Raw genomic sequence first — 17,207 nt, 5'->3', positions numbered from 1 at the left:
GGAACAAAGACAATGAAAAGAATGAACACGAACAAGGACAAAATTATGGTTGGAGAAAGTGCCTTGAGGGTCAAGTAGGAGGTGCCAGGAGTGTGGTTTGTGAAGCCCCCTCTATGCACTGCAAGAACACGCACAGCAGGCACGAGTATCCCCATTTTACAGATGAGGACACTGAGGCTCAGATGTGATTTAACCAGTGTTCACTGCAGCATTATTCACAGTAGCCAAGAGGTGGGAGCAATCTCGCTCTCCGCTGACAGAAGACTGGGGGGAAATGTGGTTTGGCCACACAGGGGAATATTATCTGGCCTTAGAAAGAAGCAGCTCCTGTCATATGCTGCAACGCGGATGAACCCGGGGCACAGGAAGCCCAGTGAAATGAACCAGGTGCAGAAGGTCTAACACTGTGTGACTGCTCTTATACGAGGTATCTAAAGCAGTCAGCCTCTTAGAGAGAGGAATGGTGGTTGCCAGGGGGAGGAGAAAAATGAGAGTGTTGAAGGTACAGAGTTTCAGACTGCAAGATGAAAAAGTTCTGGAGATCCACTGCACAACAGAGTTATACAGTTAACACTACTACTGCACACTTAAAAATGGTTAAGTCTACTTTGAGATTCAATGTATGAAAAAAAAAGTTAAGATGGTAAATTTATGTTATGTTTTTTTTTTTTTAATCACAATTAAACAAGAAATGACATGATCTACTCAAAGACATGGCAATGCAGCAGCGGATCCAGGGTTCAGAAACTCCCCTGCACGACCCCCTACCTTTTTTCACTTGGTTGTGCTACCTTGAGTTGGTTTTCTGTTGCTTGCAAAAACAGAGTCGCTGCTATACTAATACCAGGGTTTTAGAGCTTCAGACTGATCACCCCTAAATCTTGGGAGTACATGGGAAGTAACAATGTCTCTTCTAAATCAACTCTGCAGGTAGAGCAGGGGCCATTGGATAGCTAAAGATAAACACCTCCAAGCCCACAAATCCTTCTTCAATCAATTCTCTCTCCTGGTGGGGGATCTAGACCCCAGCACCTGCTTGCTCTAGAAAGTTGCTCTAGACCCTGCCCCCTGGGTGGAAGTGGCTGTAGTATGAGTGTATGTCCCCTTCCAGAGATGAGGACATGGAAGCTCAGAGAGGTCATGGTATTTGGCCTCTGTCACAGGCTTGCCTGGGGCTACCCGATCCCAAAGCCACTATACCTTTACTCATTGTAACATATCAATTAATTCAGCTAGTAACAAAACATCTTGCTGTAGCCAATACTGGGCTTGCTGAATAAAATGACATAGTTCAGAGAATAAATTGTATTGCTTTTCACCAGGGGAAGTTTTTTTTGAGAAACTGTGGGCTCAGAAAGCGTGACTATAAATTAACTGAGAAACCAAACTCTTTTCTTAATAACTCAATGGATCTTTTTTTAATCTATTGCAACATATTCAACTCAATGCTAGCCTGTTAATTTAGCAACACAATAACTAAGTAGAGAGAGCAGTTACTGTCTCTCCCATAAAACCATTTGTTTCAAATGGGAACACTAAGACGTCACAGGATTCAATTTCCATTTAACATGTTTTTGAAAATGCTAGTAGGAGAACTCAAAACAATAGCATCTGAACACTCTGTGAAAGTGAGGGCCACACCCACACGCACACTTTCAATTACAAAATGTCACATTGGAATATATAGCATGCTGGCATTTTGGTGGCCTGCAGTTGAAATTGACCTTATAACAAAACCTAATCTCTGCCAGACATTAATTCCTAACACAATGTATTTCACACCATCAGAAGAGCTAATGTCATTCATCCACTTTCCTCCCGCCCACTAATTCAATCAACAAAAGTTAATTAGTTGCCTGCTACAGGCAAGGCACCGTGCGTTTAGGTGTCATTTCTCTTAGGAGAGACTAAGTCGGATGAAACACTGCTCTCTTACTGAAGCTCACAATTTAGTGGCAGAGGACGATGAAGGGGAAAATGGGAGAATTTAATGCGCCTGGGCTGCTTTACCCATCATGTGAATAATTTCTTAAAATAACCCAGCAAGATATGTATACAAAAATATTCCAGCTCAGTGTCAACAACGAATTCCGTGCAAGACAGAATGGAACCGTGACGTTCCGCCTGTGACTGAAGTCCTGGAACGAGATAGCGGTGGTGGCCGCACAACACTGCGCAATGTGCTAAAAGGCACCGGATAGGTCACTTAAAATGGTTGATGGTTACTTCTGTTATGTTTACCTCCATAATAATAAATTAAGAGAGTTACGGAGTTGGCTCTCCTCTTTTGAAGGTGAGGGGAGAGAGGAGCAGAGCAGGGCGTGTGGAGTCGGGGCACACTCGGATAGTGCAGACCCATGTTTGAATCCCTGCGGGCTGCGGGCTCTGTGGCCCCCACGGCTGTCGCTCAACCTCTATCTGCTCCATCTGTTCACTCGGTAGATAATATGGAGCCCCTGTCATGCACCAGGCACTAAGTGTAAATGCTGGGGATGAATGGAGAATAAAACCGCCATTAGTATCTTCTCCTTACAGGGCTAACATTCCAGTAGCCCGCCTCAGTTTCCTCAATGCAACATGGGGGATAGTAATGGTTCCTGCCTCAGCTTCTTACAAGGATTAAATGAGATAAGTTGCATAACGCACCTGGCCCAGAGTAAGGATTGATGCTGCTGCTGCGGTTGTTGCTTAATGTTACAGAAAGACAGGTCTAGAGCTCACCTGCTCCACTGACTTTCTCATGCTGCCTCTCTGCCAGGAGCAGCACCCAGACCCAGCGTAAGGGAAAAGCGAATCTTCTGGGTTCTGTGTGGTGTTGGAATAAATATCACATTACATGTGCTAGTGCTAATCAATGTGGATTACCTGTAACAGTGAGCTCAAAGATCTTATGGCCTCTTTCAGGCTCTGCGGGGAAAGAGTTGTGATGGACTAGTGGTGTCCGTCACGTGCACCATAAGAGATAGTAAAGGTATGTGCATTGTGCGTGGAGCTGGCATCTGACCTTGGGCTTTAGAAAGCAAAGCTCGGGTCCTGGTGTATCCCTGCCTCTGAGAATCATCTTAGAGGTTCATAGCTTACTGAGAATCTGCCACAACACTGTTTCCAATGCCTGCTCCCACTCAAAAGTGGCATTAGTGTCTTCCTGTTATTTCCACCAGGCTTTTAGAAATCTGCTGGACCTTGGATTTGCACATCTGCAAAAGTAGGGGGTGGCATGAAGGATCCCAGGTTTCAGGAGTACTTTTGGGGCACTGGCATGACCTGGGGGTTGTGACCAATGAGATTGGGGAAATCCCCAAATCTGAAAGGACAGCGGGCTGGTTGCTGGCACTCCTGGTCTCTGAAATCCCAAATCTTCCCCTTTGCATTTTCCAAACCTCAGTTCTTAACACAGCATGCTACTTGTCCTTTGAGTTCTATTTTTTTTTTTTTTTTTTTTGAGACAGAGTCTAGCTCTGTTGCCCCAGCTAGAGTATCATGGCATTAGCTTAGCTCACAGCAATCTCAAACTCCTGGGCTCAAGCAATCTCCTGCCTCAGCCTCCCGAATAGCTGGGGCTACAGGCAGGTGCCACCACAGCCAGCTAATTTTTCTATTTTAGTAGAGACGGGGGGGGGGGGGGGGGGGGGCTTGCTCAGGTTGGTCTCAACTCCTGAGCTCAAGTAATCCTCTTGCCTTGGCCTCCCAGAATGCTAGGATTACAGGTGTGAGCCACCATGCCTGGCCTGTCCTTTGAGTTCTTAATTTTCACATTACTTGTGTTTACTTAACATTTTTCTTGAAATCAACTTGCCTTTTAAATTTAAACAAAGTTATTTCCCTAGAATCCTTTCCAATCTCCACCCTCCCTCAAAGTCTCATTTGCTACAAACAAAGGCAACTGGGGAACAGATAATAAAACCAAAACAGGTTATTCCATTTAAAAAGCTGGACAGAATTGACCGCCCAAGGCTGGGACCTCAAGCCTGACCCTCTCCTTGGGTCAGAGACTAGCAGCTGTCAAAGCAAGGCCAGCATCAGATGGGAACTTTTTCCTTGACAAGATCAGAACTGAAAGAGAAATTTAAATCAATATTCTGAACAGAATAGAGATTGTCAGGGTACACAGCAAATGAGGGTAGTTTTTGTTTCAGCCCTACAGTGGTGGGCCTGTGACAAGTTCTCTCCTTCCATATGTCTCAGTCAAAACAAGTCGAAACCCCTGGTCTCACCAGATAGGGAGCTCTTAATTAAAATGCCAATTAGTTCTCTGTCCTTGCTCTTATCTGCCTTGTGCATTAGGATGGGGGTGGGGGTGGGTGGAATAGACAAAGAGGCTGAGTTCGATGTTTAAATCAAGGTGAGTGGAATTCAGGTGAAAGGAGAAAAAGTCCTTCCGGTTTGCTCTGGAGGGAGAATAATAGTAGTCGAAGTGCCAGCTGCTATTTGTTTGTTGCTCACTTACGACATGCAAATGGGCTTTCCATCTGTAATTTCAGGCATCTTCAGGACTGGCTTTGTACAACCGGGTCAGAAGTCTGACAGGCGTGTCCAAAGTTTTGGGGCTTAAAAGCCGGAGCTTCGTAGCCTCGGCTGCAGCTGGCACTCACCCAGAGCTATACAGTCGTGCCAGGGCCCCAGCAGACCTGCTGAACCCGAGTCTCACAGCTCTGGCCTGGCCCTGGGGGGGAGGGGTGCGGGGGATGGGGGAAGGGGAGGGTGGGCTAAGAACTGCTTTTAACTGCCATAGGGGGTGAGCAGTGGGCCCTGCGCATGGCCACAGGTCCGTGTGACTCTCAAATCCCTACAAGTGCAGGGGCAAACTTCCCAGAGATGCAGAGAGAAAGAAGCTTGTGGGGGTCTCGTGCTTCCACCCAGCATCTCCCCAGTCTTTGCATCCTCCGAAAGGATCACACCACCAGACTAGCCACCCCTGGCTAGTCATTTAAGTGCTGTGTGACCTTGGGCACAATCAGTACCCTCTCCGGGGGCCTCAGTTTCCTCATCTGTAAAATGGGGGATAATATCAACTGAACCTACTTCATGGGCTAGCGGAGGGCGAACCAAGACCTGGGACTTGGCTCCCTGCTGTATCCCAGCTCCGGAGCAGCGCCTGGCTGCAAACAGTCACTGAATGAAAGCAAACGCGCCACAGGCGTCCTAGGAAAGATGGTGTCTGACTCATCTTTCCACGGAGCTGCTGCCCAATCCTGTGAACATGAAGCCTTTGCACACATCCCGGGCTAGAAATGGACCCCCTCAAACCTCTTGGGGGCCCCAAAGATGCTCCCTCTCATTCTCCTATCTGCCCTGGGACCAAGACAAAGAGTGCTGGCAGGCGCTGGGGACATTCCTTTCCCGCCTGCAGCCCCAGCCGCTGGCTTTTCTGCAGACTCAATGGGACACAAAGACACACTCTGCCAACTGCACCTCCGTTGTCAAGGCCAGGGGTCGCCATGGCAACCCATAAAGCCGGAGGCCTGGGCTGCCACAGACGGGGCTAACAGGGCCCCATTCACGGGGCGAGGGCGCAGGGACAGAAGGCTTTATCTCAGATCTGGCTTCCCTCCGCCAGCTCCCCGAGGGTGGGCCGGGGCCTCCCTGCCTCCCGCCCTGCAGGCGTGATTCCTGTAACCTCTTCCTGGGGGCCTTATACGATCATCAGTGACCTGTATACGGAGACAGGAACGCTGTTCTGGGAAACATGCAAGTGTCGACTCTTCAGAAAGGCTGAAGGCGAAGTCGAGGGAGTGACATGGGCCCGAAACTGGGTCTACATCATGGCTGGGCCATGCGTTACAGCTTGATGACCCTGGGCAGTTGGTCAACTCATCGGGGGCTCAGTTTCCCCATCTGTAAAATAGGCAGAATGAAACCTATCCATGAGGTCACGCGGCACTCAGTTGGTCAGGGCCAACTGAAGAATGTACACAGGATGTGGGAGGGATGGCTCGTTGCAGGTCATTTTCTGTTCCTGAAGAGCTGTCTAAGCTTGTAGGGAAGGCATTTCCTCTACGGCCCGACGAGCTGGGGAAGACGCTTTGCTCACGCAGCGGCTCTGCTACGAGCCGGCGCGCCCAGGGTCCACGAGAGGGCAGCTGGCCTGCCTCAGCCTCTGTCATCCTCATGCCCCACCCCTGCCCGGGCTCCCGTCAGCAAGGATCAGGGGAAGTGACATCAGGGAAGCAGTGAGCACGAGCAGGACATTGCTCACAGGCAGGTAGTCACCCAGCCTGCGAAAAGGAGGAGAGAGAAAGAGGAACAGAGAAGGCTTCAACTTCAAGCCCTCGGAATGTGAGAGACAGAGGAGAGGGCCTTGGTGGCGGGGGTAGGAGACATGCGGAGAGAAACGTCTGCAGAAGGATGAGCTAGTCTGGGAATTCTGCTCCAGCGAGGAAGGAGGAGTGGCAGAATGGAATCTGGCGCAGGAAGGATGCCTGTGTCCGCCAGGCCAAAGCCACACAAGGTCCAGCTTTGCAAGTCTGTTTGCCCAGGTCCACAAATGTTTGCTCAGCACCTGTGCTAAGCCCTGGAGACACCTCCGTAAACAAGGACACGTGCTGCTCTCTGTCCTACGGGACTGCGTGTTCGGGGGGAGGACGGGGGAGACACACTTCCCATTCGGAGAGAAAACAAACCACTTTTAAGGGCTCCAGGAACTGCTAAGTACCCAAATATGTCAGCGTCTAACAAACGAAACATTTGTATCTCCTTCAAGGACTGCACAGCTCGTGACTTGGAAACGCTTTCTTGGTGGCTGGAGTCGTGGTGTGCGCCTGACAGCATTCCTTTGCGAATATTTTAACTCTTCTGTAATTCGAAGGATCTTGCATTTACGTGTGTATGTAAGCGTCTGCTCTGGTTTAATGAACGAAAGCCTACTGTGTCAAGGTTTCACACATGCCATCCCATCCAGTCCTGGGAGGCAAACACCGCCCGCTATTCCCACTTTTCTCAGAGGAGGAAACAGGCTCAGAGAGGCTGTGCCACTTGCACAGGGACACACAGCTGGAGACAGTGGAGCTGGTTCGGCACCAAGTCAAGTCTGTCTGGGTCTGAGAACCACGATCCGGGCACATTACCTGGTCGGTGGCTTTAGTCCTTACCCAGAAACTTTAGACAACTCAGACCAACACACAGCCCTTCTCCAGGAAGCAGAAACCCCGACGGTGAGCACTGTCTGCGGCTTCCTGCAGGCTCGTCCTCTGGCCACACACTCATCTTCAGGGCCGACTGCTGCCCGCATTGAGCAATTCCCACCCCAGCCCACGCTTGGCCCTTTCCCCAAACCCAACTCTGTCCCCCTGTCCCTTCCAGGATGCAGAGACCCAAATTCCATGAGGACCCCTCCCTTGCCCTCTCCATGGAATGCCAGGTGCTTGCACCAGCCTCCATGTTTTTTTTTTGTGTCGTGGAGTCAGCCTAGCTCACAGCAACCTCAAACTCCTGGGCTCAAGCAATCCTCCTGCCTCAGCCTCCCGAGTAGCTGGGACTACAGGCATGCGCCACCATGCCCGGCTGATTTTTTCTATATATTTTTTAGTTGGCCAATTAATTTCTTTCTAATTTTAGTAGAGACAGGGGTCTTGCTCTTACTCAGGCTGGTTTCGAGCTCCTGACCTTGAGCGATCCGCCAGGCCCAGAGTGCTAGGATTACAGGCGTGAGCCACCGTGCCCTGCCCTAGACTCCATATTTGTGTCCTCCCAAAATCCGTATGTTGAAACCTAGTGACAACATGATGATATTGAGGGGAGGGGCCTTTGCGAGGTGATAAGGTCACCCTCACAAATGAGATTGGTGCCCTTAAAGAGACCCCAGAGAGCTTCAGTGCCCCTTCTACTATGTGAGGACACAGCTAGGAGACACCGGCTATGAACCAGAAAGTTCGTCCTCAGACACCGAATGTGCGGGTGACTTTATCTCAGACGTCCCAGCCTCCAGAACTGCGAGAAATAACTTTCTGTTGTTCACAAGCCACTCTGTCTAGCATACCCTCCCATACAGTCCAAAAGACTAAGATGGTCCTTTGAATGCAAGAACTGACGTCTTTATAGCTCTAGGTAATGGAGAATATTTAATGGATATTTAAAAAATTATCTGTGATAAAGAGTTTGCCTCATTTTTCTGGCCTCCTATTCTTCTAGCCAACCCTTATTTATTTATTTATTTATTTGTTTATTTGAGACAGAATGCTACTCTGTTGCCTAGGCTAGATTGTCATGGCATTAGCCTAGCTCACAGCAACCTCAAACTCCTGGGCTCAAGCAATCCTTCTGCCTCAGCCTCCCAAGTAGCTGGGACTACAGGCATGCACCGCCACATCCGGCTAATTTTTTCTATATATTTTTAGTTGGCCAATTAATTTCTTTCTATTTTTAGTAGAGATGGGTTCTTGCTCTTGCTCAGGCTGGGTTCGAACTCCTGACCTTGAGTGATCCTCCCGCACTGGCCTCCCAGAGTGCTAGGGTTACAGGCGTGAGCCACCACGCCCGGCCTAAGTCAACCCTTATTTAAACATTTGGGAGCAGAAGAGCTAGTGAAGGGGGGGTCCAGGAATAAAGAAGTGTCTCGCTATGCAAGGCATTGCCTTCCATGGAAAACTTTCAACCAGACAGCTGGGCTCACCCTTTGCTTCTCAGGTGGCCATCGTGGCCGCCAATCATAGGACCCTGGCCAAAGGTTTGGGACTTTTGGATGGCACTTGGGTGTTCATTTTGAAGAGCCCCACTTCCCCGTTCAGTGATGTGTGTGTGTGTGTGTGTGTGTGTGTGTGTGTGTTTTGAAACAGTATCACTCTGTTGCTCAGGCTAGAGTGAGTGCTGTGGCATCAGCCTAGCTCACAGCAACCTCAAACTCCTGGGCTCAAGCGATCCGCCCGCATCGGCCTCCCAGAGTGCTAGGATTGCAGGCGTGAGCCACCGCGCCCGGCCAGGTGGCATGTTTTGATGAGTTATAAAACTCAAGCACTTAGGGAGCGCTTGGAGTCTTCCCAGGGCACAGCAGCGGGGGGTGGCAGGAGTGGGGACAGTATGCTGACGATGCCTTTCCAGCTTGATTAGTTCAGGTGTGCTTAGGGAAGGAGTGGGCCTGGGTGACAAAAAGTGGCACCAAAGACAGGGCTGGGATGTGGAGCTTTCTTTGGGGAGGAGGGCTGGTCACAGGACGCTCCCGGCCACTTGATGCGCCTCCGCCTCCCCAGTGTTTTGTCCACACAGCACCAAGTATCCATAGGGAACAAAGTGACAGGATTTGTCCTGGGGTGGTATCCTCTATGGGAGGGGACGGTAACCTAGCAAGGTGCCCAAATCTACCCGGGCTCCTCCCTCTCATCAGGAGGCATTCTCCACCTTCGCTTTGAAAAGGGTCTCCATTTCATGACTTCTTGATACTTTTAGAGGAAAACAAACTTACTCAGTAAAAAAAGCAAATCTCTAAAATGACACTCCTTGGGAAAATGTACAAAAACCCCAGCTGTCCTCCCGGCAAAAAGAGCAGGGTTGCAGGAACAGCTCCAGAGCTTTAATTGAACCATTCACTTCTTCTGAATAGCAAACCAGACACAGCCACTCTCTTGCTTGAACGCTCCCTGGCTCCTGGCTCCCCCAGAGTGGAGCGCAGCTGCACGCTGGACACACACAGCCCCGCCTCCCTCAGCCGCTCCTCCTGCCTGGACTGCGCACACTGCCCTCTCACGCTTCTGTCTGTTGGAATGTCCCCTCCGTCCGGCCTCCTGTTGACATTCCTGGAACTCTTGTGCAATTTTTCATGGCATACCTCCAGTCACCTCCTCCAGGAGGCCTTCCTGACCCCACAATGCAGGGTTCAATGCTGCTCACTAGTAAGCCATCTGTTCTTTTTAATTATGAAAACTTTCAAACACTCAGGATGGCTGAATGAACCTGGCTATCTCCACCACCTAGTTTGTCAACATTTGCCATGTTTAGGGTGTCTATAAACTTATATACATATTCTTTTATGGTTTACCTGTAATGTGTTCCCCTCTGCCTCTCCCTTTTAGCCTGTGAACTTCATTAATTCATTCATTGTTAGGCACTGGTATTGGCTGGTCACCTGTTGCCTGAAGACACAATATTAAATCCTAAGGACCCCGGTGAGGATGGTGGAACCAGACTGCAAAGTCTCTGTGTGTATTCCGTTCCAGTGCAGGAGGCTTACAACAAATAAGGAAACACATAACATAACCCCACAGGCTGATACATCTCGGCACCCCCAGCGTTTAGCACCATGCCACACCCAGAGAAGGCTCCATACATGTTTGCAGCGCTCCACGAACTGAACACCTCTACTAGGAGTCCCGCTGCCAGTGCCCACGTCCCGCGGTCACTCTGGCAACAATCCTTTCCTTTCCACGCCCTTGGAAGGGGGATGAGGAGAGTGAACCAGATGACCGTTGAGGATCCAGCCCACCTGCCTGCCAGCCCACCTGCCCACCTGCTGGGGACCGAAGCCACCCCTCCTTAGGCATTCTACTCTCGGGATGGCTCTTCATGTGTGAACATCTGGCTCACTGAGACTGAAGAGCTCGGAGTGAATTTATAAACACTCCCTATCGGGGTTCTTTTGTGATGGCTCTGAGGAGCTGTAATGTCAAGCAGGGGAAACAACACAACCCAAAGAAACAAACAAGCAAAATATGGAGGCTCATTCCAGCCCTCTGGGGTGGACTTTGGGAGGCCCTGGTGAGCTCGTGTGTCTACGTGGCTTTTGCACAGATGTGCATTTCCTTGGAGGTCTTCACTGAGCACCTGGGAGGGCGGGTTCCCCATCATGGAGCAGGGACCTGGAAGCTGAGTGACTGGCCTGCAGGGAAGTGGCACCGGGCAGCCCTGTGCTGGAAGTCTGTGGGATTAGGAGGACTCTAACACTGTGCCCCCAATCTGAGCTCTCTGGAGGCTGCTGCTTAGGGGTCACCTGCCCAGAGGCATAGGCTGGCTCAGGGGACCTCAGGATCCAGAATGGAGCCTGGCAATACATACTTGTCGAATTCAGTAATAGAGTTCCAGCCCCACATTGCAATAACCACCGAAGTCAGAACTGAAAAGCTATCTCGGCCCTGTGTCCATCAGATTAATATGATGTTTCTCAACCTTTTCTTCATTCTTGTTCAACTAAGGATTCTTTATTAGACAAATCCCCCATGAAATTTTAACTCCTCAGATAAACTGTTTTAGCTATTTATATGTTGCATTGTCTATCTACTTTATTCATAAAGACTAAGATTTTTTGCTTCCTCATAAATCAGTGTTCACCCTCATGGGGGCAATATTGATCCCCTGTTGGGAATGCAGGGATTAAGGGCACACCTGTCGTGTGCAAGTTGCTAGGTTGGGCATTTCCTCTGCTTGGTCTTATTCGACCCTTGCAACTGTCTCACACAGTAGGCATCACCTGCCCCACTGCACAAGTAAGACTTAAGTTCAGAGAGGGTAAGTGACTTGTCCTGTGTCACACAGCTTGTCAATGGCACAGTCAGACTTCAAGCCCTAATCTGTGAGGCTCTAAAGCTAGTGCTCGTCTGTTTCTCTGCACAGAAGTTAAGGAAGCTCACCCCATTTAGATGTTACCCCATTTTAGATTTTAATTTAATTCGTAAGTTAATTTTTCTGATTCCAACTTCAGTTTCTTTTAAAATATCTTTAGGGCCGGGCGCGGTGGCTCACACCTGTAATCCTAACACTCTGGGAGGCCGAGGTGGGTGGATCGCTCAAGGTCAGGAGTTCGAAACCAGCCTGCGCAAGAGCAAGACCCCGTCTCTACTCAAAATAGAAAGAAATTAATTGGCCAACTAAAAATACATCGAAAAAAATTAGTTGAGCATGGTGGTGCATGCCTGTAGTCCTAGCTACTTGGGAGGCTGAGGCAGGAGGATCGCTTGAGCCCAGGAGTTTGAGGTTGCTGTGAGTGAGGCTGTTGCCACAGCACTCTAGCCCAGGCAACAGAGTGAGATTCTGTCTCAAAAAAATATATCTATATCTATATCTATCTATATCTATATCTATCTTTAGACTACTTGAAAAATTCTCTGGGTATAAAAATCACTGTCTTGGGGTATCTCAAAAAGGAAAGTAAGAGGAAAAAAGAAGGCCAGCAAGCAGCAGTAACCCCACCAGAGAGAGGTGCCTGACGGATTGTTTGGCAGACTCAGGTCTCAGCCAGATCCCCAGGCGTGATGTGTAGTTAAAGTACCTTGGAATTCTATTCGCCAGGCTGTCACCTGCTGGTCTGGTTCAGTTTAGAGTCATGATGAAGTCACAGGGATTTTGGTCTAAGGCAGTGCTGCTCGACAGAAATATAATGTGACCCCCAAATGCCAGCCACATAGATAATTTTACATTTTCTAGTTGCCACATGATAAAAACAAAAATAATTGAGACTAACTTTAATAATTTATCTTATTTAACCAGTGGTATCTAAAAATATAATTTCAACACATAATCAGCATAGTTATTAATAAGATATTTTACATTCTTTTTTTGGTTAAAAACAATCCGGTATGAGTTTCCCACTCAGCATCTCAATTTGGACTAACCACATCTCAAGCGCTCAGTAGCCAGATAGGGGGAATGGCTATTGCACGGGACCGTGCAGGTTAATGGGTCGTGGCAGGGCTGGAGTGTGGCTATGGGAACATACAGCCTGATCTGCTGAAATGCCACCAGCCTGCTTGCTGCTATGATCCACAAACAAGTCACTTAGTCTAGGAGCTGCTCTCAATGAGGTCCAGTAAGAAGGGAGTGCAGGTGGGGCTGGCTACATGATTTGTGGAACCCAGTGCAAAAGAAAAAAATGGATATTTGAGGGCCCTTGTCAAAAAATGAGTAATAATTGCAAGCTGATGCCCGCAGAGCAACAAACCAAGCGTGAGGTGCTTCTGAGCTCAGGTTGTAAGCCCCTGGGCATAAGAGAGAAAGACCCTCCAGGTCTACCCATCACTGGCCAAAGCAGGGAGTGCTCAGATTACAATAACAGCGATAAATATACTAGTAACAGTAACAGCAACAGAAGTAGCAGCGCAATAAACACTTATCGATCACTTACTTTGTGCCAAAACCGGTTCTAAGTCCTTCATCTACAAAAACACCCTTCATTTTCAGAACAACCCTCTGAAGTAGACACTATTACTATCCACGCTTACAAAAAAAAAAAAAAAAAAAAGAAACAGACAGAGAGGTTAAGTGACCTGCCTACCATCACAGAGCCATTTAGTAGCTGAATGTGGACATAAATGCAAGCCGGCTCAAGATCCAGTGCTCCTAACTACCCCACGGTGGAGTCACAGTCATTCACGTTCAAACCAAGGCAGCTTCTTGTGGAGGAACAAGACTGTTGAGTTATCTTAATGAAGTAATTTCACCATAATATGGGGTGGGGGCCTAAGGCGGGTTTTGAACCTGGGCTTGAATCTGGCTGTGCTTGTTTTCTTAACTGGAAAATGGGTATGACAGAGCGCTGCTGTGCCCAGGCTGCTGGGGATTAAATGAGATAACCCACGTGCAAAGCTAGGCAGAGTGCACAGCACGTAGCGGGCACTTAAAAATTTTCAAACCTATACAAAAGTTATAAATAGTGGAACAACCACCTGTAATCCTAAAACCACCAAGCGTTAACACTGTGCCACATTTACACCCACTTTCTTTATCTATCTACTCATCCATCGATCATCATTACCTATCTTTTGAATTATTTGAAAGTTAGTTGCAGACACTGATATTTCAGCCCTAAATCTTTCAGCCTGTATCTTCTAAGATACAAGGACATTCTCCTACACAACCTCAGTACACAAACTGTCTGAGATACAAAGTATTTCACTTTCAGCAAACACCATCATTGCTACTATTATCTTACACACAGTCTATGTTCAAATTTCCCCACTTGTCCCCGAAATGGCTCTTGAATCTCTTTTTAGCCCAGAAGCATTTCTCAGCCCTTTTGCCTTTTAAGACATTGACAATTTAAGAATCCTGACCAGTCACCTTGCATGCATTTGCACTGATTTTTTTTTTTACGTCCTTGCAAAATAAACTGCAGGTACTAGGCAAGGGAAAGAGATCAGTGGACACAGGATGCCAGAGGCCTCAGGTACTTGGGGCAGGTACAGGGGGGTGTACAGTGTTAGCTGTACCTTGGTGGAAGTTAAAGGCTTCCCGGAAGCAGCAGTAGCAGGTGTTTAAAGATGATGAGAGCTTTGGCAAATGGACAAAGGCGGCCGTGGTAGGCAGATGCCAGGGCCAGGGAAGAGGATGGCATCTTGGTGGAAATGCAGGTGGCAGCAATATCTCTGTGTATGATGGTGCCATGTGTGATTGGGTCTAGTCCTACTTGGACTGCAAAATTCCTTGGCTAGTCCTCGTCTCTGGCTATCCTTTCTGCGAACGCAAGTGCCTTCTCTACAGTCAGAGTTCACCTAGAGTGACAGGTAGACAAGTTTTCCCAAATGTCTGTGGACAGGCAAAGCACAAAGGACTCCCTTCCAGAGGTGACCTGGCTGCCAGCTCCCACACACCGACTACAGGACCGTCAGTGGCAACCTGGCAGACTCCCACATCCTGCCCTGCAAATGAAGTTTCGTTTTCTAAAATTGCCTCCTTCTGGCTGCCTCTTGGGGCATGGGCTGCTTCTCCGAAAAAATTCAAAATGAACTTCTAATCGGTCACAGGATGTGAAGGGAAAGGCTATGCAAAGCTTCTTCACCCCGCGCTTGGCATGAGCCACCCGGGCTGTCTGCTGAGATTCTCACTGCAAACTCCCGAAATGCCCACTGACAGCGCGCCCTCAGCCCTCCCTTCCCCTGAGTTGCAAAGAGAAAGGGGTATACAAGCTGCTGTTTCAGCCCTTAGAATGAAAGGATTTATTTTGGGGCTTGAGCAAAAATGCCTTGTCAAGGTGACCCTACTTCATTTCCCGGGACCAGAGCATGCAGACAGTGGAGCTGCAAGCCTACTGATAAGTCCTTATCTGTCATTTTTATGTCCATCTTTTGTTATTTTGCTCCCACTTTCGAGGGGCTCATCCTGCTGTGTTGTCTTCACAAAGAAAGCCACACGCTTACACACCACACCATAGATAAATGCCACTGACACACACCTCCACATGCCAGCAGACATGAACGTGAGGATACACACACACACACACACACACAAAAACACATGCACACACAGCCCTGCACTCACGGTGCCTGGCAGTCGGGGTGCTGCCGCAAGCCCAGCTCTGCTGCTTAAAACGCCTCCTTTATGTCATTCTGCAGAGACCCAGGAACGTAGCTGTCTGGGTTCCTCCTAAGAGATGCCTCTGGGTACCAGCTCCCCACTCCGGAGGGTGCTCCAGACTTCCAGACTGTCCCCAGAACATGGGCGCAGGCATAGGAGAGAGAAAAGGGTCCCCAGGAGCAAAGCAGGTTTGGGAAAAGGGCGCGCTCAGCTGGTGCCCAGCAAGTGCTCCGGGGTGGGGGTGGGGGTATGGAGAGAAGGTGAAGGGGAGGAGGACAAGAAAGACTGAAAGATGGACTCAGAAAGGGGGGGGGGATTTTAAGACAGAAACAAGAAGGAAAAGATTCACACAGAAACAAAGAGAAACAGAGGCAGGAAGAAAGATATAAACAGAAAGGGAAAACAGATTTTTAAATACAAATTTTTTAAAAAGATGTTTTAAGCCTGGCTTGGTTTAAGCCAGAAAGATGAACCACATCATCTCAGACCTTCTGAGACAGGCTGTTCCCCTCCCCTTTCCCCTTGCAGGGGCCTCTTCCTAGATTTTTCTTTAATAGGCTCAGGAAGCCCTGAAGGGACAAGGCAGAGATCCGAGGCTTTAGGTCCCCAGGTCTCTCCAGCGGCAGCCATGACAAGGGTCTTAGGGGCACTAAGTCATCTCCCAAGGCCTCCAGGCCAGAGGGGCTGCCCTGATCCCATCTATGGGGTGGGGGAGGAACCTGGGGGGGGACCAATTATTCTAGACCCCCCCATTGCAGCCTGTCCACAGGGGGCCCAGAAGAGGAAGTGGCAATGATGATCACAAGATGGGGGAGGGGGACACAGAGCTTTTCGGTCATGTGCTGCTCATCAGTTGCCATGACGACAGCAAGGGGGTGGGGGCACCCAGATTGGAGGCTGCAAGAGAGACATGTTGCTTCTAAATCACTGTGACAGCGCTTCAGTCGAGCCATTACGCCGTTGCTGGGGCAACCAATGGGATCAAGTCGCTGAGGAAATCTATAATTATTACAAGCCAGATACCGGCATCCTCAGCGCAGTAATCAGCACGTTAGGACAATTCAACCTGAAGAAACGTCAGCCCCCGGCCCCCAAATCTGGGATGAATAAGGCCAAAGGAGATTGCACAAAGCAGATCTATTGATGCTACAGATTGGGAACCTGGAAGCCTCTCTTGGCCAAATGAGAAATAAATATTAGGGGAACCACATGAAAGTGCCAATTATTTACCAGTGAAAACCATTTCCCACGGACTTATGGAAATTTCTAATGTAAAGCAAAGTTGAAAGGTACAGGTACAGTGAATACCTGTACACCCACCACCTAGTTTCTAGTCAACATTGTCACTGTGCTCGCTTTGCCACATACTACCCATCCATCTATCCCTTAATCCTTTCCCTTTTTTGATGCCTTTCAAAGTAAATTGCAGACATCAGTTCTCTTGTCCCAAAATACTTCAGCCTGCATAAAAGTAAGTATTTGATAATTTCTGAACAAAACAGCCATTTCATATGATTCCATCTAAATAGAATAAAATGAAGGTTTCTCTTTTTCTGTCAGTCTGTCCATTCATTCATCCATTTCTCCATCCACCCACCTATCCACTCCATCTTCCCATCCATTCATCCATTCATCCATCCACTCCATCTATCCACCCACCCACCCACTCCATTTTCCCATCCACTCATCCATCTGTCCATCTGTCTATACTTCCATCCACTCCATCCATCCATCCACCCACCCCACCCCAACTCTGGGAGATCTCATGCACACTCATGATTTCCACAAGTGAGTCACTAAGCCCAGGCCTTCCTCCCTGGTCCACAGATTCCTCTAACAGGATGTCCTGCATATCAAGGTCAGTATGTTCTCACCAGCTCTGGGCTCCATCCTGTCCTCTCTCTTGCCCTCTCGTTCAGGTACCCATCATTTCCTACTTGCCCAGCCTCCTGCCTGGCCTCCTTGCTGCCATCTCCCCTTCCCTCTGCTTCCTCCAC

At 48.8% G+C, this 17,207-nt stretch overlaps 1 protein-coding gene across 4 annotated transcripts in view; it reads right to left on the bottom strand.

The window, feature by feature from the left end:
* The window catches only part of ABAT (4-aminobutyrate aminotransferase), a 97,907-nt gene that overhangs the window by 36,484 nt on the left and 44,216 nt on the right, over positions 1–17,207 (bottom strand). The window contains exon 1 of one of the 4 annotated variants that reach the window (XM_012785280.3): positions 15,175–15,435. The exons of the other annotated variants lie outside the window; for them this stretch is intronic. The gene's annotated coding sequence lies outside the window, so the exon portion shown is untranslated. Of the gene's footprint in view, positions 1–15,174; positions 15,436–17,207 lie in introns of those variants that run through there. 4 annotated transcript variants of the gene reach the window in all.

The sequence above is a fragment of the Microcebus murinus genome, chromosome 19 (assembly GCF_040939455.1).
Source record: "Microcebus murinus isolate Inina chromosome 19, M.murinus_Inina_mat1.0, whole genome shotgun sequence".
NCBI lineage: Eukaryota > Metazoa > Chordata > Mammalia > Primates > Cheirogaleidae > Microcebus > Microcebus murinus.
This window is presented reverse-complemented; position numbering and strand designations above follow the sequence as displayed.